The following is a 23691-nucleotide window of genomic DNA, read 5'->3' as shown; positions in this document are numbered from 1 at the left end:
AAGTTCTGACACTTTCATTCTTTCCCCCTGAACATCTTTTGCATTTTTGTAGCTATTTAAGTCATTGATTTTCAAGAACCAAAAATGCATCCAGTCTAGGGAAGGATTGGAGGTTTCCACAAAGCCCCAAAGGCACCACTTCAAATGTGTTCAAATGTCTTTTTAGTAATACAACTGTTTTCTTAAAAATCTCATGAATAATTCTAACATGTTAAAAATAGATTAACTCTGAGCTACTCCAATTTAAGTATAGAGGGCTTGAAGCCCCAAGCTCAGGACTCTTACACAGTTTTCTGAGGTGACCTCTCACAGGTATTCCTAGTAGAACCCTCTGGATCCAAGGAGCTCATGTTTAAAATCACCCCTAATTCACAGGATATTTGGACTGAAAGAGACCGTTGGTCTCCTTGTTCTGAAGTTTTTCCTGCAGTTTTCTTCTAAGCATTTACTGAGAAATGCCATTTGCTGTCAGCACATGTCCTAAGACAGAACAAAACAATGGATTTTTAAGATATCAGGGAGCCTAGTGAAATTTGAATTCAGCCAAACACCATTAAAATGGCACCTTGGTCTCAAAAATATCATCTTGGTAAACAATTCCTTTTCTTAGCACATTCCTCTGGGCAATTTTAACTATCCTCACTGTTACTCTGTAGAGCCTTGGGAGACTGGGGGAGAAAATGGAATGACAAAGATGAGGAAGCTGTCCAGCTTTGTGGGGAGCTCAGTACATTGCCTCCCAGCTTCTCAGAGGATACCAAAGCATGTTAACAGATGAAATCTGAATAATGTCCCTGTTTTGACAAAATATAAGCTATGTGGGGTCTTATAGAAATGACAGCAGCATAAATAATAGAAAATAGCAGATATTTGTGCAGCACAAAGTGCATGAAAGAGCTGCCCAAAGTCAATAGGATGGAGTATTCAGGACTTCTTTCTGTATGTAACTATTGGCAGGCAGCAGAAAAAAATCAGTCCACTGGGTGAATGAATGTACCTATGAATAAACAGAAAGGAAGAGAAACCATCTTTTACTGGAATAATATCATATACAATATTTTTAAATAGTGTATACCCTTCCTAGTAATCACAGGAAGGCCCATAAGGAAAAAGAGGAGAAAATAAGGCACATTTTACCCTTCAGTAACTCTTCAACACTTTTGGAGGAGAAACCTGAGATTCAAAGAAATTGAGGGACATATGTCAAGTCCCAGAGCTGGTAAGGGGAGAAGCTAGGATTTTCTCATATCATTTTCAAATCTCTCATTACAACAGTAAGTTTCAACATCAACATTCTTCAAAACTGTAACTAAGTACTTACCATGAGGAAAATGCAGGGCCACATTTCCTTGTATTTACTTTTCAAGATAAGCCATAGAAACAGTACTTTTCATGGTTCCCTTGTACTTGTTGATCAACACTTAAGTCAGTTTCAGAGTCGCATTTTTATTATGAAATATTATCTAATGAACAGGAAGACCAGGGGGATGGTTGCAAAATAAAATTTGAAGTGCTGGGGTGCCTGGGTGGCTCAGTCTGTAAGCATCTGCCTTCGGCTCAGATCATGATCCCAGGGTCTGGGGATGGAGTCCTCTATTGGGCTCCCTGCTCAGTGGGGAGCCTGCTTCTCCCTCTCCCTCTGCCTCTTCCCCAGCCTGTATGCTTGCTCCCTCTAAAAGAAAGAAATAAAACCTTTTAAGAAAATTAAAATAACAAAATCTGAAGTGCTGATAAGAAGAATGCCCTCACTACATCCAGTTACAGGCTAAGAATTTCAAAATCACTGCCTGTTATTCTACCATTAGAACTTTTTAAAAATTCCCATTTGAAATGACATGGATGGAACTAGAGGGTATGGTGTTAAATGAAATAAGTCAGTCAGAGAAAGACAAATATCATATGATTTCACTCATATGTGGAATTTAAGAAACAAAACAGGTGAACATAGGGGAAGGGAAGAAAAAATGAAATAAGATAAAAACAGAGAAGGAGGTAAACCATAAGAGACTGCTAAATATAGGAAACAAACTGATGGTTGCTGGAGGGGAGGGAGATTGGAGGATGGGGCCATTGAGTGATGGGCATTAAGGAAGGCACTTGCTAATGAGCACTGGGTGTTGTATGCAGCTGATGAATCACCAAATTCTACCCTTGAAACTAATAACACACTATATGTTAAATTGAATTTAAATACAATTTTTTTAAATACTTAACTTTTCAGCTCTTGTCCCCTTTAAAAATGCAAAGTTCCCTCAGTGACTCCAGTTAAGTCACCCTTTCTTCAGACTTTATTTTTTTTAATAATAAATTTATTTTTTATTGGTTTTCAATTGCCATCATACAGAATAACACCCAGTGCTCACCCTGTCAAGTGCCCCCCTCAGTGCCCATCACCCATTCACCCCCATCTTCAGACTTTATTTATCTGTAATCTTTTATTGGGTACAGTAGCCGAATTATCTAAGGCCAAGAGCTTCATTCCTTGTAGTAATGGCAGATGTGGAGTTCGGAAAGGAGCTCCCCTATTACTAATTTTTTAAAAAGCTAGAATTCACATTTGAGTAATCCATTAAAACACCTGGCCCTGTTCCCATGACAAATTTGAGATGGCCCCCTTCCTTTTCCACATAATTCCTCTCATGTTTTTTTTTTTTCTTTTTATGGCTATTCCTCCGAACGCTTTCAATGACTATTTTAACTGGATTTTTATTAGAATAAAAATGTTGGAAGTTAGCACCACATGGACTCAATGTCCTAGGCATGCCTCTGGTCCTTAGTTAACTCTTGAGGAAAGAGATGTTGTTGCATTTGTTGCCCTAACCGCTGTCCAAGGTTCTGATACACTTTGCATAGACAGACATGAATGTCAAAGAAAACACTGCAGGAAATTCTGCCCTAATGACCACTCAGCTAAGATGAACTGTTCTAGTCTGAGTTCCTTCTCTTGCAATATCATTTATTTAGTATTTTGCTTAAATTGTGATTGGGACATACTGTCCTAACAAGGGGCATGGGGTAGGGGTCGGGGGCATTCTTCTTTAAATCAAATGATTCTTATCAGGAGTGATTTGGCAACATCTAGAAACATCTTTGGTTGCCAAAAATGGGATTGGGAGAAAGGTACAGAAGTATTACTGGTATCTAGTGGATAGAGACTAGAATATTGGTAAATATTCTGAAAAGCACCAGACAGACCCCCACAACCAAGACTAATGGAGCCAAAAATGTCAATAGTGCCAAGGTTGAGGATCTTTATTTTAAATCAATCCCCAGAGAAAGGAACATTACCACGTTCCTTCTTCTACTATGGTAAGGTGGCTGGGTTCTGATGTCTGACAAAAAAGCTTTTTTTTTTTTTTTTTTTTTTTTCCAGAAACTCTTCTAAAGGCAGGAACATCCTGGTTAAGAGTTTGAGCTTTGAGTCAGACAAACATGGATTTTACTCCCAGATCTGCCACTTAGCTCTGTGATCTTAGATAAGTTACATAACCTCTCTACAAAGGATTTTCTCAGGTGTAAAATTAGCACTGATATTTCTTTATTGGGTTGCTATGATGAATCAGTAAATTCACACAAGATGCTTGGCACAAACCCTGGTAAACACAGCATATGTTAGCTATAATGGCTCTTATTCTCCAGTGAGAGTTTTATTAACTCTCATTTCAATACACTCAGACTAGACAGAACTAAGTCTTGGTGTAAACCAGATCCAGAAGAATTCTCCAAAGGATACTCTTCCAACCCTTTTCTAATATTAACTATTTCTCAGCCCACTGTTGCTGTCATGAACCCTTTCTTTGCAAAAGAGGAAGATTAGGATGAGAATGGCATGAACAACGTGGTTAGTCACTAATGTGGATTCATTCATTCACTTCACCTAGCTGGGCTTGAGGGCAGGGGGAAAATAAGGAGGAGTAGATTAGCTCTGAGGGTGAAACAAAGATGATTAAGATGTGATTCCTAATAAAGGACTCAAGGTAGTAGTTTAGAATGGGGGAACTAAGACACAGACACAGGGGAGGTTGATACAAAGTAAAAATATGATAAACTGCCAGGGAGATGAGACCAAAGTTCAGAGAGCTTTATGGGACTTCCATGGAGAAAAGTCTATTTCTGGGTAGAGAAAACTTTGAGGAGGTGGTGATATTTGGGCTGGACCTGAAAATAAAGGGATTGTGTTGGTAGATAAAAACTATGCAGACAAAAGAGATGGCCCAACCAGTTAATCACACAGAAGCAATAAATCATTAGGTATATGGAAGATGTAATTTGGTATAATATGGCAGGCACATCAGTTATGTGTGATGAGATAAGGCTACAAATAAAGGTGGGGACTGGAATGCAGTGGCCCTGAATGTTGCATAGTCACTGCTCTTTGGAGCTCATAGGCCTTGGTTCAGACAATCCTCATGCAAGAGGTTAAGTTCTATCACAGAGGAAGGCATAGCAACTGTAAGAGGAGGAAAGGTCTGCCTCACCTAGTGGAGCCAGAGACAACATCAAATAGAGGTGGCCATTCAAGTTGAGGTTTGAAATATGGGTAAGCATTTTCTAGGAAGGAAAAGAGCTGACCCTACACCATGGGAAGGTACTCTAAGCAGAAAGAACAGAATAAACATTGACTTAAGAAACTAAAAAGCATCTTTTTGATATAGCTGAGCCAGGAGTAGATGCAGAGGTGTGGAAGAGGATGAGATTTTAAGCGTAGGGAAGATCACAGAGGATTCTGTATGCCACATTACAGAATTTGACTATATGTCTGCAGTGATGGAGACCCTGAGCAGATTTAATACAGGGAACAATAAGGAGAGATTGGTTGTTCAGTACCGTCACTCTGGCAGCACTGGGAAGAATGGTTTGAAGAGATGAAGACTAGAAAAAAGAAAGAAGCTAGTTAAGCAGGTATCAATTGTTAAAACCCATGTGAGAGGCTGAGTCTAGCAGTGCTAGTGAGAATGTGCAGGGAGAGCTGAGTTTTCAGAAGGCAGAATGTTCATGACTGGATGACTGACAGGATCTAAGGTGGTGGGAGGAGTGAGGATAGACTCCGGAGGATAAAATTGGAAGTGACTAAGACACATGCTGTGATGATTGTTAAGAGCACAGGCTCTAGCGTCAGACTGTCTGGGTTTAAATACTGGCTCTATCACTTACTAGCTCAGGCAAGTTACTAAGCATCACTTTTCTCATTTTTAAATTGGAAGTGGTAAAAACTGTACCAACTTCATATGGTTGTAGGGTCTCCTGCAATCCAAGAGAAACAAGTAGCATAGTTCTTGGCCTAGGCAAGTGTCCTGTAAATATTAGAATATCAGCTCCTCTTTCCATTTCCCTGCCCCTCTTCCTCCTCCTTTCCTTCTTCCTCTCTTTTTCTTCTTTCTCCTCCTCCTTCCCTGTATTATTTTTTTTATCTTCAGCTTCAACTCATCATCATTATTATTTCTAAATAATTCTAGTTGAAATGGTGAGATGGTAAAGCTATTTTCTAATTTAACAAAGACAGTAGGAGGTACAGTGGAGAACTATTATCTAACCTTTTCAATATAATCTGATCATTTATCACAACAAGGCTGTAGTGCACTCACCAGCTTGATTCATGCTTGTTTAGGTCAGAATCAACAAAGTAAAGTGAGCTTACTTTATATGTTCTTTTTAAAAATAGCTTTTATTTTTTAAGAGCAGTTTTAGGTTCACAGGAAAATTGAGAAGAGATGGAGGTTTCCTTTATGCCCCCTGTCCCCATTCAGGCATAACCTCTCCTGTGGATAACATTCCTCACCAGGGTGGTACATTTGTTAAAAATGATAAACCTACACTGACACATTATTATCATCCAAAGTCCATAATTTTCATTAGGGTTCACTGTTGGTGTTGTACATTCTGGGGGTTTAAACAACTGTTTAACAGCATGTGTCCATAACTGTAGTGTCACACAGAGTAGTTTCACTGCTCTAAAAATCTTTTGTGTCCACCTTTTCATTTTACCCTCCCCACTGATTTCTTGACTGTCTCCACAGTTTTACCTTTTCCAGAATGTCATATAGTTATAATCATATAATATTTAGCCTTTACAGATTGGCTTCTTTCATGTAGTAACATACATTTAAGTTCCCTCCGTGTCTTTTCACGGCTTGATAGTGCATTTCTTTTTAGATGCTGAATAATGTGCCATTGTCTGGAGATACCACAGTTTCTTTATCCAGCCACCTACTGAAAGTTATCTCTTGGTTGCTTATAAGTTTTGGCCATTATGAATAAAGCTGTCCATGTGCAGGTTATTATGTGGATGTAAGTTTTCAACTCTTTTGGGTAAATACAAAGGTTGCAACTGCTGGATCATATGGCTAGGGCATGTTTAGTTTCGTAAGAAACTGCCAAGCGGTCTCCAAAGTGGCTGTACCATTTTGCCCTTCCCACCAGCAGTGAGTGAGAGTTTTTGTTGCTCTATATCCTCACCAGCATTTGGTGTCAGTGTTTTGGATTTTGGTCATTTTACTAGGTGCATAATGACAACTCATCATTGTCTTAATTCTCATTTCCCTAATGGCATATGGTACAGAATATCTTTTCATATATTCATTTTCCATCTGTATATCCTCTTTGGTGAGATGTCTGGTAAGGTTTTTGGCCCAGTTTTTAATCAAGTTGTGATATGCACTTTTAACTTGAATGAATTCAATTAAACACACTTGGCAGAGGGAAATAGAAAGCCAAGGGGGAAGCGAAAAAGAAGGCAAGGAGGAGATAGGGAAATTTATTTATTTATTTAAAGATTTTATTTATTCATGAGAGACTACACACACACACACACACACACAGAGAGAGAGAGAGAGAGAGAGAGAGAGAGAGGCAGAAAAAGAGGCAGAGGAAGAAGCAGGCTTCATGCAGGGAGCCTGACGCAGGATTCGATCCCAGGTCTCCAGGATCAGGCCCTGAGCTGAAGGCGGCAGTAAACCGCTGAGCCACCTGGGCTGCCCCAAGATAGGAAAATTTAAATAGTGGACCTAAAATAACCCACTAAATAAGCACTTGCCTCAGGGTTAGGGGCAGGAAAGGACTGTTTGGCCACACTGAGTGGTATTCCAATGTTTAGAGGTGTATGCTTCTTAAACTACATGTTCCCATGCACAGACCAAACCTTTCTTCTGTGACCGAATGAAGACAGAGCTGTCTCAGCCAAGGCTAGTATATTAGACTCATGAGGTGGTTAGTCTCCAATGTGCCATTTTCCTAAGAACATTTTACAGGTAATTTTCAGTGTATATGATTTTTTGTTTTATGAGTTGGCATCAGAAACCAACTTGTATGTAAAATGTTATTCTACTCTGTGTACACTCTTGTTTCACCTTAGAAATATCTCTCATCCTGAATGTCCTGTGTGAATGCTTCCTCCATAAAATAATGCTTGATGCATAGCCATCATGCTAAAAGTATTCATGTTTATTTCATTGATTACTTGAATGATATCTGCAGTGAGGTGATAGGCCAGATTTTCATTATAGAATGTGAAACTCTAAAGGTATTTCCTTAGCAAAAATAGATTGAGAATTTCAGTTTTTGATGGAAGACATGGGAAGAGGGAAATTGCATTTAATGATATCAGTGTCTCAGATGAATGAGATAATGACCTGCCATTGGTTGTAAATAATTCCCTTTATATTTCGTTTTATGTTTATATTTTGGATTAAGGAACTGTCGGTGACTACCCTATTATACCTAGCTCTATAAAATGAAGGTTACTTTTTCTCTCAGTGATCTTGCCTACTGAGTTTAGACTGAATTCAAATTCTGATTCTACCCATTCTTAGCCATGGGACCTCCGGGGGTTATTGTGACAACTCAAAAAGTCAATTAACATACCACATGAAAATGCCATGTGTGATAAATAGAAAGCTTTCATCAATCATTAGCTACTGCTGCAGTGATGCTCACTGATGTTATTCTTCCCTGAGCACAAGGTCAAGAGGCTTCAGTGGGAGCATGTAGGGTAGTTCATGGGGAAACCTGTGTTATGTACAACTGGATCTATGAAGAGCTGGGCATGCTCTGGCTCCCATTTTGATTCAATTCACTTTAGAGAAATAAAAGCTTCCCCAAATATATGTGATCTTTTCCCTAATAAACTCAAAGTTGATCTCTTGGGTCCTTTCTAGTGTCATGATAAGGGAGAGAATTTTCAATACCTGGTTAATCCAAGGTGCCAGCTAGGTACATGAATCACTCAAGCTGAAATGTGGGGGTTGGAGTTGGAGCTTTCTGGTTTGGTTGTCTGTTGGCCAAATGCACTGCATAATGACAAAATTTCCTCTTCCACCCCACACTCCAAATGCAAGCCTGTCTCTGGGATTTTGATTTGCATCAAAGGGAGGTCCAGCACATGCACACCATAGAAACTGCTCACAGCAGAAATGAGATAGTCTCCTCTTTGCAAAGGCCTTTGAAACCCTCAGACTGCATTGCCATTTCTTTTACCAAGAACATGAGTAGAGTCCATTTTTTTCTTTTCAAAAATAAAATAAAATAAAATAATGCCTAGACATCTCAGGTGTCCTCCAGATTAAGGGCTTGTATCACTTTCCTAAATAGCAAACATCATATTTTCTGTCAATCTTTGTTTCTTACCAAGTTTAGAGCAATTTTATTCATTCCAAACCAAATGATTAATTAAAATGATTCCTGGAGTCCTCCCTTTTTCCCTTCAGCTTTGCTGGTAATTAATCACGGTTATTCCTGGCTTTTAATAGCATTCCACTTGTGCTTTACTATATTATTTTGATTGTCTCTTAGAAACTCAACAGTGTCAGCTTACAACAATGCAGAGAATAGGTTCAGAAATGTAAATTAACCTTGATTCACCCTATCTCTTAGAGGGAGCTCCTGAGTCTTTAAGGAGAATGCTCCATACCTTCCCCTGTCACTTCATGTGAAGTTATCCGTTAGGAACCAGATGTCTGGAGTTTTTCACAGTGCTTTTAATAGGAGGCCCGATTATTTGGACCAAGAGAAGCATGTTCTGGAACAATACTGGACCATTTCCCTATTTAAATAGGATTACAGTGGTTCAGATCAAGAGACAAGAACATCAAAGAGGAAATATTGTAGGGGTCTTAAAATATCTAATAAAAATTTATATTGAAAAATATCACATCTTTTAAGACCTCTTTCAAAATAAAGAATTAAGTTTCTTATTGAGATGGTGATTTTGCTATTCCAAGCTCTCTTGAAATTCTTATCAATATTTGAAGAAGAAAAAAAGAGGATGTAGTTAACACACACACACATACACACACACACACACACTATAACAGTATGTAATTTCTCAGTGTTTGGAAGGTCTGTGGTGACAAAGGATCTGATTGGCGGCAAATACTGATAACATACTTGAAGGAGAGCAAATTTTCTTTCCTAAAGAACTTGAAGACGGATCCCTAAGTGGCTCAGTGGTTTAGCGCTGCCTTCAGTCCCGGGCCTGATCTTGGAGACCCGGGATTGTGTCCCATGTCAGGCTCCCTGCATAGAGCCTGCTTCTCCCTCTGCCTGTGTCTCTGCCAATCTCTCTCTGTGTCTTTCATGAATAAATAAATAAAATCTTAAAAAAAAAAAAGAACTGGAAGGAAGTGATCTTATTCTTGAACAGAGACCCAAGGTCTGCAACAACAAAAAACACTGAAGCTAACCCAGAGTATTGTCTACAAAGTAAAAAGACAGAATGTGGAGGGGGTTGGTGGTCTGGTGGTGGAGTACTGTGTTTTAGGAGTTATAATTTCAACAAGTACATTGTGGAGTGTGGTGAAGACAGGAGGGGACCTTAGTGCTCACGTATTTCATCTTAGAGGCATGGAGAGAAGAGAAATAAATCTAGGGAAGTTGGCTCAATTCAATCCTGCTGTGCATGGAAGGTATCTTAAAGTCATGAGATAGAAGCTAGTAGCCAAGCAGTTTAATTTGTTCTCCAGCTGTATACTTGAAGAAGGCATTCCACTCATATCTGAAGATATACTTGCCAGCTGCTCTGTTTAATATGCCCATCTACTATTTGGATAGTATAAAATGAACAATAGGCTAGAGCACCTGGGTGGCTCGCAGTTAAGTGTCTGCCTTTGGCTCAAGGTCATGATCTCAGGGTTTAGGATCCAGCTGGATGGAGCCTGGATAGCACTCCAATCCAGCCCCAATCCAGCTCCAATGCAGCTCCAATGGAGCCCGCATAGGGCTCCCTATTCAGTAGGGAGTCTGTTTCCCCCTCTATCCCTCTTCCTGGCTTATGCACTCTCTCTTAAATAAATACATAAAATCTTAAAAAATAAAATAAAATGAACTGTAGGCTTCTGGATTGGTTAAGAAAATTTGCCTTTTCCTTTTGGTACACAAAAGGCTTTTCCTCTGTAAGTGGATTCTTTATAATCAGGGAAATGGGCCATCAAACCAAATGAAAGACTGAAAATCAGGAACAATGACCACTCATAAAAGCCACTCATAATCTAATTTAAGGCAGGCCTCCTTTGTCAGTGCTAAAACCTTTCTCCCCTTGTGTATCTCCCCTTCTCTTACTTACTGGGGTGTTTTCTAGCCTGACCAAGAGAACACTATTTTTTTTTCTCTAACTTTGTTTTCTCTCCCCAGTTGAGAAGCTGATCGCCAATAGGTTTGACAAATCCTCAAGTCATAAGATAGGTAGAACAATGGGACTATATTACAGTTTCATTTGGAGTACTGAATGTGATAATGCATGTAAAACACTCACTACAATGTCCCACGCATAAAAACATAACATAAAAACCTAGAAAATGTCATGATCCAGTATCCTCATTTGGGAGCCGGTCATACATACTGCTCTGTCAAAAGAGACTTGGCCTGCAGTCAGTGAAAAAAATCTGAACCCAAGACAACTCAGTAGCAAAGGCAGGGGAAGTGCATCCAGGAGGGGTCACCTTGAATCCAGCAGGTGTGACATTCTGCTACATTATATCCTTTTTGTTCAGCTATCAGATATCTCTTTTCTCTCATTAAAGGAAATTGGGCTCACTTCTCTTTCCTTCAGAAAACAAAGTAGAAACTTGTCCACATGATCTACAAGAACATTAGTGACCTCATCACTAGGAATTAGGAATTAATTCTTTAGCTGTGAGCTAGAGAGAGACAGGCTGAGAATGAGGCCTGCTGAGCAGGATCTTTCTTGAGACTCATATGAGGACCTAACTGGGGGCGGGGGGGGGGGTATTTTTCAATCTGCTACTGTAGCAAATCAGTGCTTTGGTACCTATAATCTTTATCTTACTGGTTTACCTATAGAGCTGTATCAAGGCAATGCTACATGCTCTAATAGATGACCCTCAACCTCAATGGTGTAACACAATAGAAGGTTGTTTCTCACTTGCCTCAATACCAAATCATGTGTTTCTAATCACAGGCAATTCCCTTCTAGGCAGAGATTCAGGAACTTAGCCTCCTTCCATCTTGAGCAAGTGGCTTCCATGAGTGTTTGAGTCAAGCAATTGCAGACAGAAAGAACAAGAGCCTTTGATGCGCTAGACTTTAGATAGCAGACATTACTTCTGTTCACATTTCACTTACTAGAACTTAGTCACATAGCCACATCCAACAGGGTAGCCTGGGAAATGTTGCCCAGTCATGGGACCAGAGAGGGCATGGTCAGTCATCAGAAGGATCAGGACAAGCCATTCCATGAGGTCTGCTGACAAATGCATAGTCAAGAGAGGACTTTTGTCAGTCTTGAATGAACATCCAGGGGGCACACACACACACACACACACACACACAGAAGCACATACACACCTGCAACAAGGATTATGTAAAATCCTTTGAGTCAGGAAAATTCACAATATTTTAAGACTCTGTGGGGCACCCCACCCACAAAATTATTTAATCCAAGAAATGGAAAAATATGGTACCTTCAAATCCATAGGAAGGCATGGTCTCTTTGAAGCAGCTATGGAAGCCCCAAGGAGAGACAGGCTGAGAATGAGGCCATGCTGCAAATAGAGTCATCTTAAGAAATGGTACCTCATAGAAAATAACAGCATCTGGCTTTTTCACATAAATATGTATGATAAATATTTTCTTAAGCCATTCCATCCACTCTCACTGCTTTTGAAGGCTTACATTATACATCCAAATATTCATGATTGACACTTCTCCTCAGACACCTTTATTTTTTTTCTTCTGCAGACGTGTGGAGGTATGCTTTCTTATTTATTTTTTAATAAAGTTTAGATCTTAACATACACACGTATATTGGGAAAACTGATATAATGTGATATTGAATCTTCCCATCCAGAAATATATTACTCAATGTATTCAGGCTTTCTTTTAAGCCACTCAGTAACATTTTAAAGTTGTCTTCAATTTATGCACATTTACTTACTAGTAAACTTAAGCAAGTCACTTAAACTTCCAAAGTATAAGTTTGCTTATTAGGATTAATAATAGTAGCTACTTATAGGAGAGTATTGAATATAAAATGAGATAATAGGTATAAAAAGCACTTATCATAGTGCCTGACATACTAAAAACTATTCAATAAGTGGGAACAATTATTATTATTATTATTGCTATATTTATTATAACATGTTTTCTAATTTATGTCAATTTTATGATTAGGATCATGTCCTCATGTTTTCTATTTTTTTAAAAGATTTTATTTATTCATGAGAGACACAGAAAGAGAGGCAAGACATAGGCAGAGGGAGAAGCAGGCTCCGTGCAGGAAGCCCAATGTGGGTCTCGATCCCAGGACCCTGGGATCACTCCCTGAGCCAAAGGCAGTTGCTCAACCCCTGAGCCACCCAGGGGCCCCTCCCCATGTTTTCTAATTGGCTTTGTAGATTTGAGGAAATAGTGTTTTTGTGTATCTACTAGATTCTGATTTACTAAATTCTGATTGTTTCTAATGGGTTTTCAGTAGATTATCTTGGTTTTTCATGTTTTTCATTATTACATTATTAATTTATTTTATTATAATAATAAACATTTGAACCTAATACCTCATTTTAGTCCTTATATTATCATATAGGTTAAAACTTCAAGGACAAAGCAAATTAACAGTAACAATAGTAAATGTGCTTGTCTTGTTTGTAGGCTATGAAGATGAAAAGTAGTTCTGTTAACATGGGATACATGGTCTGCTTGAACTACATAATATTTATACTATTAAAAAAAGCAAACTTTAACTCCTACTTTTTGGAGGGGAATGCTGTTTTTTAATTTAAAAATTATGTAAAACCATGTTGCTTTTATCATATACCTTATAGGAATAGGCCTGATCTAATACTATTTGAAATTAAATAAATAGAAGTTGTTGAACTATTTTCACATTACTAGGGTAAATCTTACTTGGTTTTGAGATGTTCTTCAGTAAATTTCTGGGTTTGATTTCATAATATTATATAAGGATTACTGGATCTATATACTTGAGTAGGATTAGATTCTAGTATTTTTTAAGTCCATTGGCAGATTTTGGCATTGAATTCATGAAATGATTTGGGAATTCTATGTCTATGTTCTAAAAGAGTTCACATATCTTTTTAAAAAGAGTTTGATGTAATTACTCATAAAACCAGCTGGAATTGGCACCTTTTCTGAAAGTAATTACTTGGCATACATTTTTAATTTCTTCTTAGCTTATTATTTATACTTCCATCTTTGATCCTCAGTCCATGTTTAAGTTATATTTTCCTAGAAAATCATCTACTTCACTAAGGTTTTCTTATAAAAAGGATAAGTAAAAGTACAGTGTGCTTTTAATTAAAATACTTTCTTAATTTGGATCCCAATTTCTCTATCTGTAAAATGTGAATAGATTCAATGAAAATTGTTCAAAATTTCAGAGAACTTTTTAAGTCTAACACTTTACAACTCTGATTCATTAATTAAACCAAGTCAATTACTTGTGTCAGTGGGAACAAAAGTAACTTTCTTGTGATATACTCATCTATTCCTTTGTACCTAGGCACCATCTCCCTGGCTCTCCCCATCTTCCTTATGAAATACTCCCATTCGATCCCTTTTCATTCAGTGTCACTTCCTCAAAACTATGTCAAGTATTAAGGCCAGATTTAGTTTCCTAAAATTAGTTTGCATACAATCCCTATTAGTGCACTGGTAATGCTTTCCTGTGATTACCCTCTATTTCACACTCACAGTCTGTTTCATCATATCTACACATGGCCTGAAAGCCTCACAGGATGTGATGCTCTCTTTTCTCTCAACACTTCATCTACTTCCTCCTGTGCAGCTCACCTCATTCTAGCCACTCTGGCTCCCTTGTTCTTCTTCCAACAATGCAACTTTTTTTTTCTGCCTCAAAAGTTTTCACTTTTGTCTTTGTTCAAAATTCACCTCCTCACCATATCTGTCCGTAGTCATCAGTATATATAATATCAACTCTCATGACAATCTATCTTCTTACTTTGCTTTATTTGTCATGACTGACAGTTTTATTATTAATTCGTTTATTTAAATTTTACATATCTTCTCCACTAAAATGTAAGCTCCATGAGTGAGCTTTGCACATTACCCTGCAGTCTGCAGGAGATTGGTACAATAATATTCCCTTCAGTCTCCCTACTGCTACCACAATGTTTTCTTTGCAATTCATATGTACATCATCATGCTGAAATTAATATTTCTAAAGCCAACTTGCAACCCAATAACCAACTTGCATTAAGTTGTATGTTAAGATGTTGCTTATTGCTTACATAATTATGACAGAACTCCTCACTAGGATGACTTGATACAATCTTAGCCTAGATTTTAGATAATTATCTCTCACTATTCCTCTACTATTTATTTCAACCAAATTAGACTTTGCAATACACTCAAAAAATATACCCTAATCTCCACCTTCATTTTGCTGTACCCCCCAAATTTTACCACTTTAGAAGTCTTACCTCGAATCATTTCATCCTCATGAAGAAATCTCCAATTCTCTTTGATTGAATGTGACTTTTCCCCTAAACTTTGAAGAAGTTGGCCTATAACTCTTTTGTTGTACTTACCTTGTCTTTTTCTCTGTCCTCCATTTCATTACAAGGCCAAGACCATGTTTTTACTCATCTCCACATGACCCCAGCAAAGCAGTGTTCCTGACACCCAGTTGACATTCATTTATTGAGTACCTGCTGATTGTAGACAGGCTGAATGACCTCTGGTCCAGAAATAAAATAACTACCCGAGGTAGAAACTATTATTAATTCCATTCTACATCTGTGGTTGGATAACTTGTCCAAGGTCACTGTGGTGGAAACTAGGGCTCTCAACTCAGTCATCCTCTCTCCAGGGCATACTATGTGGAAAGGACAGTCACAAGGTACGTGATCTGAAAGAAGATCATGGAAAGACTTAGTTGTAATGAGACTGCAGAATCTGGGGAATATAACATCTGGTTATTTTGCGTGTGAATTTTAGGATTTCTGTTATTCCTTCCTCATGGCTGATGGCAAGGGTTTATTTCTGACACATCTCAGTGTGAATTTTATCTTTTTGATGGAAATGATTTGCCATCCAGATTTACAAGACTGTTGTGAAAAATACGCATTCTATATTTCTACTCAATTGAGTCACCTGATATTTCAAGCCAGTCGACATTGCTTATCCAAAAACAATCAAGGGACCAGGGAGCAATTAGTCAGGAGGCCTTGACAGCCAGAGAGTAAATTACATTTATGAACATACTCTGGAGCCATGACAAAAAGCTCTTTAATGAGAACATGGGCTATTTGTTCTTGTCCATTAAATAATATCTATATGGAGGTTGGTTGTTCATTTGTACACCCCTCAGCTTTTGTTTTTATAGGTCAGAGTGGAGATTCCTCACACATATTGTTGTCTGGACCACTTGCAAGGGAAAATGAGCTATATTGATCAGGGTATCAGCATTTCTTGGGCTTGGAATCCATACTCAACTTTTTTTTTTTTTCATACTCATCTTTTGAAGGCACTTCAGCACATTTTTTTTTTTTACTTCAGCACGTTTTTTATTGGGTATTTGGCCATATGATATAATGGAAAATGTTGTTTTTTTTTAAAAGATATTATTTATTTATTTATTTGAAAGAGAGAGAAAGTGTGTGTGTGAGAGAGAGAGAGAGAGAACATGGCAGGGGGTGGTGGGGTGTGCAGAGAGAGGAGAAGCAGACTCCCTGCTAGGCAGGAAGCCTGACACAGGGCTTGATCCCAGGACCTTGAAATCATGACAGGAGCTGAAGGAAGACTCATAACTGACTGAGTCACCCAGGCACCCTTACAGGAAAGTATGTTAAGCTTGAATTTGGGATTCTCCATCTTCATCTGACTATTTCATGACCTAGGCTGTCATTTTACCTCTCTAGTGTAAAATAGGGGATGGCAGATTAAGGTTACCTCCTACTTAAAAATTCTGATTGTATATTGGTCATATCTTGATGTGAAGATGCAAAACTCTAGTTTATAAAAATCTAGTATAATTTAGAGATAAGTCTTATAGTTTCTTGTAAGAAGGTTTTCTTAGCTTCAGGAAAAGATATTAATATGTGAGGGGTGCTTGGGTGGCTCAGTGGGTTGAGCATCAGGCTCTTGATTTGGGCTCAGGTCATGATTTCAGGGTCATGAGAATGAGCCCCAAGTCAAGCTCTGTGCTGAGTGTGGGGCCAGCTTAAGATTCTCTCTCTCTCCCCTCTCCCTTTGTTCCTTTCCCACATATGGCACAGGTTCTCCCTCTCTCTCTCTCTCTTCTCTCTCTCTCTCTCTCTCCTTCTTTCCCCTTTTCTCTCCCTCTCTCTAAAAGATCTTTAAAAATTAAAAAATATGTGAAACAATGTCTTCATACTTACACTTGGGAAAGGAACTAGATTAGATGTTATTGGTCAAAACCAAGCTCCAGAGTCCATGTAATGGGGTTGAATTAAGATAATTTCCTGTGTTTCTGTTCCTTAGGTTGTACTGTTCTACCAGAACCAAGAAGTACAGTACCTCTTGATGTGGAGAAATAGTAATGTAGCTCACCAATTACCCTCAAGTACTTTTTTTTTAAAAAAAAAGATTTTATTTATTTGAGAGAGAGAGAGACAGCATGAGAAAGAGAGCACAACCAGGGCAGAAAGACAGAGGGAGAGAGAGAAGCAGACTCCCCGCTGTGCAGGGAACCTCACATGGGGCTGGATCCCAGGACCCTGAGATCACCACCGAGCCGAAGGTAGCAGCTTAACCAACTGAGCCACCCAGGTGCCCCACCCTCAAATATTCAGTCTTGTGTAACAGATCATTAAAATGTGTTCAATTGGAACTAAAAGAAAATCCAACTTAAACTGCTATAAAAATAGAGAATTTTATTTAAAATGTTGTATACCTTCATGTATACATGTATGTATATGTATGTATGCATGCATATAGAATATCTGTATAAGGTGCATAATATGTAATTTATAAATGTTATTTTTTTAAATCTTTTTTTTTAATTTTTATTTATTTATGATAGTCACAGAGAGAGAGAGAGAGAGGCAGAGACACAGGCAGAAGGAGAAGCAGGCTCCATGCACCGGGAGCCTGACGTGGGATTCGATCCCGGGTCTCCAGGATCGCGCCCTGGGCCAAAGGCAGGCGCCAAACCGCTGCGCCACCCAGGGATCCCTGTAATTTATAAATGTTATATGATTTAAGACATACATAGCATATAAAATGGTTTTTAAACTTTTTACTCATTTGATATATTTGGAATTATAACATTATCATGTATATTATATTATACATTGTAGCATCATATATCTTTGGTATATGAAACAATTTGAATTATTTTAACTATCGTACAGTGGTTGTCCATTTTAGCCAAGCCCTATACTTATCGACATTTAAATTGTCTAGTCATAAAAAATAATAAAAAAATAAAAAAAATAAATTGTCTAGTCATTTTCTTTCTTTCTTTTTTTTTAATTTATTAATGAGACACACACACACAGAGAGAGAGAGAGAGAGAGAGGCAGAGACACAAGCAGAGGGAGAAAGAGGCCCCACTCAGGGAGCCTGATGTGGGATTTGATCCTGGGTCTTCAGGATCATGCCCTGGGCTGAAGGCAACGCCAAACCGCTGAGCCACCTGGGCTGCCTTAGTCATTTTCTTAAAGACAACATGTCAATGAGTTATTTGCCCGTCAGAGCAAAGAGGCTTCTTAGCCCAGGCCATGTGTTGTGCCAGAGTCCTTCTTGCTGGTTCTGCCTGGCCAGCTTTTTGTGTGAACATAAGTTTTTACATCTCTGAGAGAAATGCCTAGGAGTGAAATTTTTGCTTTGTAGTTTTTCTAAATGGGGGATATATTCTGGTTTTTGGGGGGGTCTCATATATAATTATATGCAATTGGACAAAAGGGTAATCTCTGTTTTCAAATGATAATATTTGATAAATTTCAATTAAATATACCTTGTGTCATTTAGATTTTCCAATCATACTTACTTTTATCTATTTCATCTATTCTGTGTTGAAAAATGTAGATTAATAAGTCATAAGGGATTTTAATCTACATTTTTCAGCCTGGGAATGTAGAGTTTCTTTTTATTTTATGAATAATTTACTATAATTATAATTTTTATCCTTCATGAGCTCTTATTCTGTGTTTTTAGATTAGTATTCATCACTGTCATATTTTTAGTGTTGATTATTCCTCTTATTATTATAATAAGTGCCTTATTTGTTTTATTTTATGCTTTTACTCCTAAATTCCACATTTTGTAATAGTAAGAACATATAACCTGCCTTAATTTTCTTGCATTTCCCTACTATGCCATTGTTCATCCTTTTATATTTTTCCAATGTTCTACTTTACTTTTTTTTGGCTATGGCTGTTAGATACAACATATAGTTAGACATTGGTTTATGATCAAATTTGGGAGTTTTAAACTTCCGACTGAGTGGCCTTATCCCACTTGTGTATGTTGATAAAATACATATGTGGACCTAGTTGTGTCATATTTAAATTTATGCTTTTTATGTAATTTTCCTTTTTAAACAATATTTTACTGGCTGGTTGAGATTTGCTTTGCTTAGTTGTGTGTATGTGTGGTCCCTAGACTAATCTGGAAGGTTAGTTTTCTATTATTTTTATTTTAGTTCTGTTAATATAAACGTTTAGAACACCCATCAGTTTCTTGGTCTCCCATTATAAGCAAATATGAAATTAGAACACCACCAGCTGTGTTACTTTTTCCCTACTCTTTCCTCCTCCATCTGATTTAAGATCCAGTTTCTTAGTTTATTAACGATTGAATTTGTGTCTATAAGTATAATTTTGTAGCTGTTACATGATTTGCCAACTTTAACTAATATATTTTGATCACCTGATTTATAATCTCTTCCATTTCTTGCCACTTCCCTTCCAAATTATTAGTTCTTATATTTTTGTGTATTTATTGTGTCATCTTTACATTCTCTTCCTTGGCCACTGTTGCTTCCCATTACTGTTTTAGCTGGACGTGTTTGGTGCTTATCACGAGCCCTTTTTGCAAGTTTCTGCATTCATGTGTTAGTTGACAAAAGTCAGTCCTCTGACTGAAACTGAAAGTTTGAAAATAATGTTCAATCGTTTTTCTTTGAGGAGTTAGTAGGCATTGCATCAATTTATGGTTTTGTGTGTAGGTCTAAATGATTATGTTTCCTATCACAGGGAACATAATCCTTTTGCCTGCATACTCAAAATGTTCTTTATTTAGCTCTGACATCAGTTAACTTTGCTAGCATGTGTCTTAATGATGATCATCCTGTATCTTTTTATCTTTAACACAATATGCGCTCTCTTTACTGTCTTTAGTCACGTCTCTTCTTTGAAGGTAAGCTTAATGGTGGATGGGGCTCCATCTGTCTCCCACACTGCTATGTCCCTTGAATATAGAATAATATAGTTAGCTCCACACTCTATATCCATGTCCTCGGAATATAGAAGATGCTCAATATCTGGAATTTCTTCCTACAATTGTAACTTTGAATCTTTTCTTCTGATCCACTATGCATTTATATTGGCGGGAGGGGGAGGGGCGACACACTAATTTTGCATATGTTATATATCCTTCATCTTCCAAATTAATTTTTCTCTCTAATCCTTTTCAGTTCTTCTCATTTCAACTTGCTGCTGTTGCTCAATTCTGCCTATCATTTATTTTGTTGCATTTTCACAAATATCTCTTCTCCAGGTTCCAGAGACCTTTATTTTCATGACTGTTTTATTTTTTCCACTCACTTCTTTTCTTAACTCCATGAGCTCATTTGTTTCTCCTAATATCTTTTCCCTAAAGTTTCTCTGAATGCTGGCATTTCTACTTCAGCAGATATTTTTAAAATATACTATCATCACTCTTTTGATTTAATGGTTATTAATTTTAATGATTTTTATCTACTCTATGGTAATACTTTTAGGTGTGCATTTATTATCAGATATTTTTCTCCTACTTTTCACCTTTTTAAATCTTCTTCATTTCTATTTTGTCATATTTTATTTTATAGTTTCCTATTTAATTTTTTAAACAATGTTTTATTACATTATAGATTGGCTTTGTTTGATTGTTTGTTGGAGTTACTTTACTAACTATTCTGTTTGAATGAGCTATGTTCTAACTGGCTCAACTATTTCAGGTGTGGAGGAATTTGGACACTATTCTGGGACAATAGGAATTTTCCTTGATTTCAAGAGAAGTCATTAATAACAGTGCATTATCTGTGACATGTTTAACTTTGCTTCTCCCATCCAACAAAGATTAGCAGCTGAAATATTGCTCCAATTCATATTTTATTTCCCCTAGCCTAGCTTACCAGCAAACTGTTTGCTGTAAACTTATAGTTTGTGTGGTCCTATAGGAGAAATCATATGAAAATGAGAGACAGAAGCTCCTACTTTTGAGCCTTTTTCCTCCCAAAATGGGACTGTTGGGTTTGTTTCTTAACAAATGTCACCAAATTTGGAATACTGAACTCTGCAAGCCTTTTTGGCACTCTGCAGCTGCAAAGCTAAACCTCTTCTCATATGTTCATGTGATACTACCTTTCTTGATATATGCAGATAAACTCATTTATAGCAAATATGGCATTTCTGTTGTGTTTATCCTTTTGGTTTGGGGACTGGTTCTGAGAAGAAGGAGGTGAAAACCTCTTCATTCTGCCATCTTTACACCAGAAATCCATCATACGACTATATCCCAAAAATAATGGCCAGTAATGTAGGGTTTTTTGGTTCAGGGTTCTGGAGTCAGAGAGATTTGGAAGCTTCTACCTTCAGTATCTGATCAAAAATTAACACCAAACATGTCTTTGTTGGGATTCAAGGCATGTGACAATGGGAAGCATGGCTGAATGCTGCCTCAGCTTTTCTAAGGAGACCACTCAGTGTCCACATGAACCAAAGAGAATCTTTTCAGTTGGGATTTTGCTGCCAAAATCTTTTCAGTTGGGATTGCAAGGACCTGCCTATCTGATCTGGACAATTAATTCGATAGAAAATTACTAACTTATGTCTAACTTAGTGTATTAGTCTCCTGAGGCTGCTGTAGCAAATTGCCCTAAACTTGGCGGCTCCAGACAACTGAGATATTGTCACACAGTTCTGGAGGCCAGAAGTCTGCCATCAGTGTCACTGGGCCAAAACCAGAGTGTAGACAGGACTGCCCTCCCTGCAGAGACTCTGAAAGAGAATCTGCTCTGTGCCTACTTCAGCTGCTGGAGGCCAGCAGAGATTCTTGGCTTATGGTTGCATCACTCCAATCCCTGCCTCTATCTTCACAAGGGCTTCTCTTCTCTATCTAATATTCCTCTGTCTTTCTCTCATAAGGCAACTTGAGATTACAATTAGGTCTACACAGTTAACTTGGGGTGATTTCCAATTTCAAGATCCTTTGCAAATAAAGGAACATTTACAGGTTCCAAGAATTAGGATCTGATATTTTTAGAGGTCACTTTTAGCCCACTACACTATGAAAAACCCATTTCTAAAATTCCAGCAGTTAACACATCATCCACATCATTCCCACACACTCTCTAGACTGGCACTCATCTGTCTACATCTATAAATGGCTCTCATACAGGTTTTCAACTAAAAGCACTACTGTTTTTAATAGAGACATATAGGATTACATGAGCTAAAATGGAAAAAGAAACTTTAGAAACAACAAACAATCTTTCTCCAGTGATCTTTATCCATTAAGATTTAGTTTTTATCTGAGCTGGTGTACAGGATAGTAGAAACAAACACAAACGAGCTTATCCATCAAGAAGCATGTGTGTGGGATATTTGTTGAAAGTCATCTAAAGTCAATGCCCTGAGTCTAAGAGACAAACTGCTGTAACCAGCAGAAACAATTAGATAGTTGAAAGGATTGTTACTTACAATAAGATAGTTCCCTCTGTCTTCTAAGCGTTATCAAAATCAAAATTAAGTATAGCAGGAAGTATATAGCACAATGTAACTAACGGGTCCAGTGACTCAGATGAATGAAACTTGAATATATTTTATACTGAAAATTATAACAAAGCCAACAAATTAACTCACCGAACATGAGCAAAATGTAACTGAAAGACTGCTTTACTCCCATTAAATAGATGTGTGGCTTCACTTCTCTGGAAATCCTTTTCATATCTAACTTGGTGTGGGTTTGGGGATTGGGCAATGAAGTGGCAGTTAAAAGTATGATGTCCTGCAATTCTTCAAGTCATAATAAAGGTGATGCCATGATATCATGCCTTCCAATGTAGCTTTCCCAGGAGCGTGAACTTTTGGATTTCAGAACCTAAACATGGATATAATGGTTTAGGAAATAACCAAAGAGAAGACAATTGGATTAATTCCAGCTTTTATTTTTTGCAGTTGGTTAAAGTGGGTTGCATTGAGGTCAATGATGTGGGTTCAGTTCCTCTAAGGGCCAGATGACTTTGCTCTGTTTGGGGGCAAGAAGCTGCTATACTGGTCCTCTACCAGTCACCTCACTAATGTGTACCATTGGTCCTGGAGGACAAGAAGATAAATCAGAGTCCATGCCCTGTGAACAAACAGGTCAGCATCATTATGGAACCCACTATTTACAGAATCTCAGGGTTGAATGGAATAGTGTGACTTTCCTGAGAAAAAAAAGGAGAAATTAGAATCACCATTACTATGCTATTTTGAAACATAGTACTTTTACCTGTTTATTTTTGGCTTTTCCTTTCTCTGAGTAGGGGATTTCTTAGATTGGGATGATATATCACTTAGGGTTTCATAGAAAAGCAGAATCACTCTGCCTGATGTAGAGTAGGGTATTGAAGATAAGAGTTTGACTTCAAGTGACTCTGAGAACTGGCCTCTACCTCTGTGGCTGGGCCTGATCTCAGCAGGGCTGGCAGTGGGAAGGAGAGATGGATGGAAAGCGGGGAGGGCAGGTTGAACAGGAACTCACAAGGTGAACTGCTACTCATGGGACATACTGGAACTCACATCTATGTCTCACGACCACCAGGCCCCCACCGTTTCATTGACATGGATGAACTGCTGAGGAAGAAGCTGGTATCCTTGTCCACAGATCTTCACATAAACCTGGTCAGGACTTGGAGAAATTGAAGGAGGTGGTCTAGCAGGAGCTAGAGGAGCTGAGGACTCAACTACTGCCTCACCGTCAGGTGAACCAGTAGATCAACAGCCCCTGTGGGCTGCACCAACATTGAGAGTGTAAAAAAGTTGTTGCTTCAAG

The sequence above is a fragment of the Nyctereutes procyonoides genome, unplaced genomic scaffold, assembly GCF_905146905.1.
Source record: "Nyctereutes procyonoides isolate TBG_1078 unplaced genomic scaffold, NYPRO_anot_genome, whole genome shotgun sequence".
Classification (NCBI taxonomy): domain Eukaryota; kingdom Metazoa; phylum Chordata; class Mammalia; order Carnivora; family Canidae; genus Nyctereutes; species Nyctereutes procyonoides.
This window is presented reverse-complemented; position numbering follows the sequence as displayed.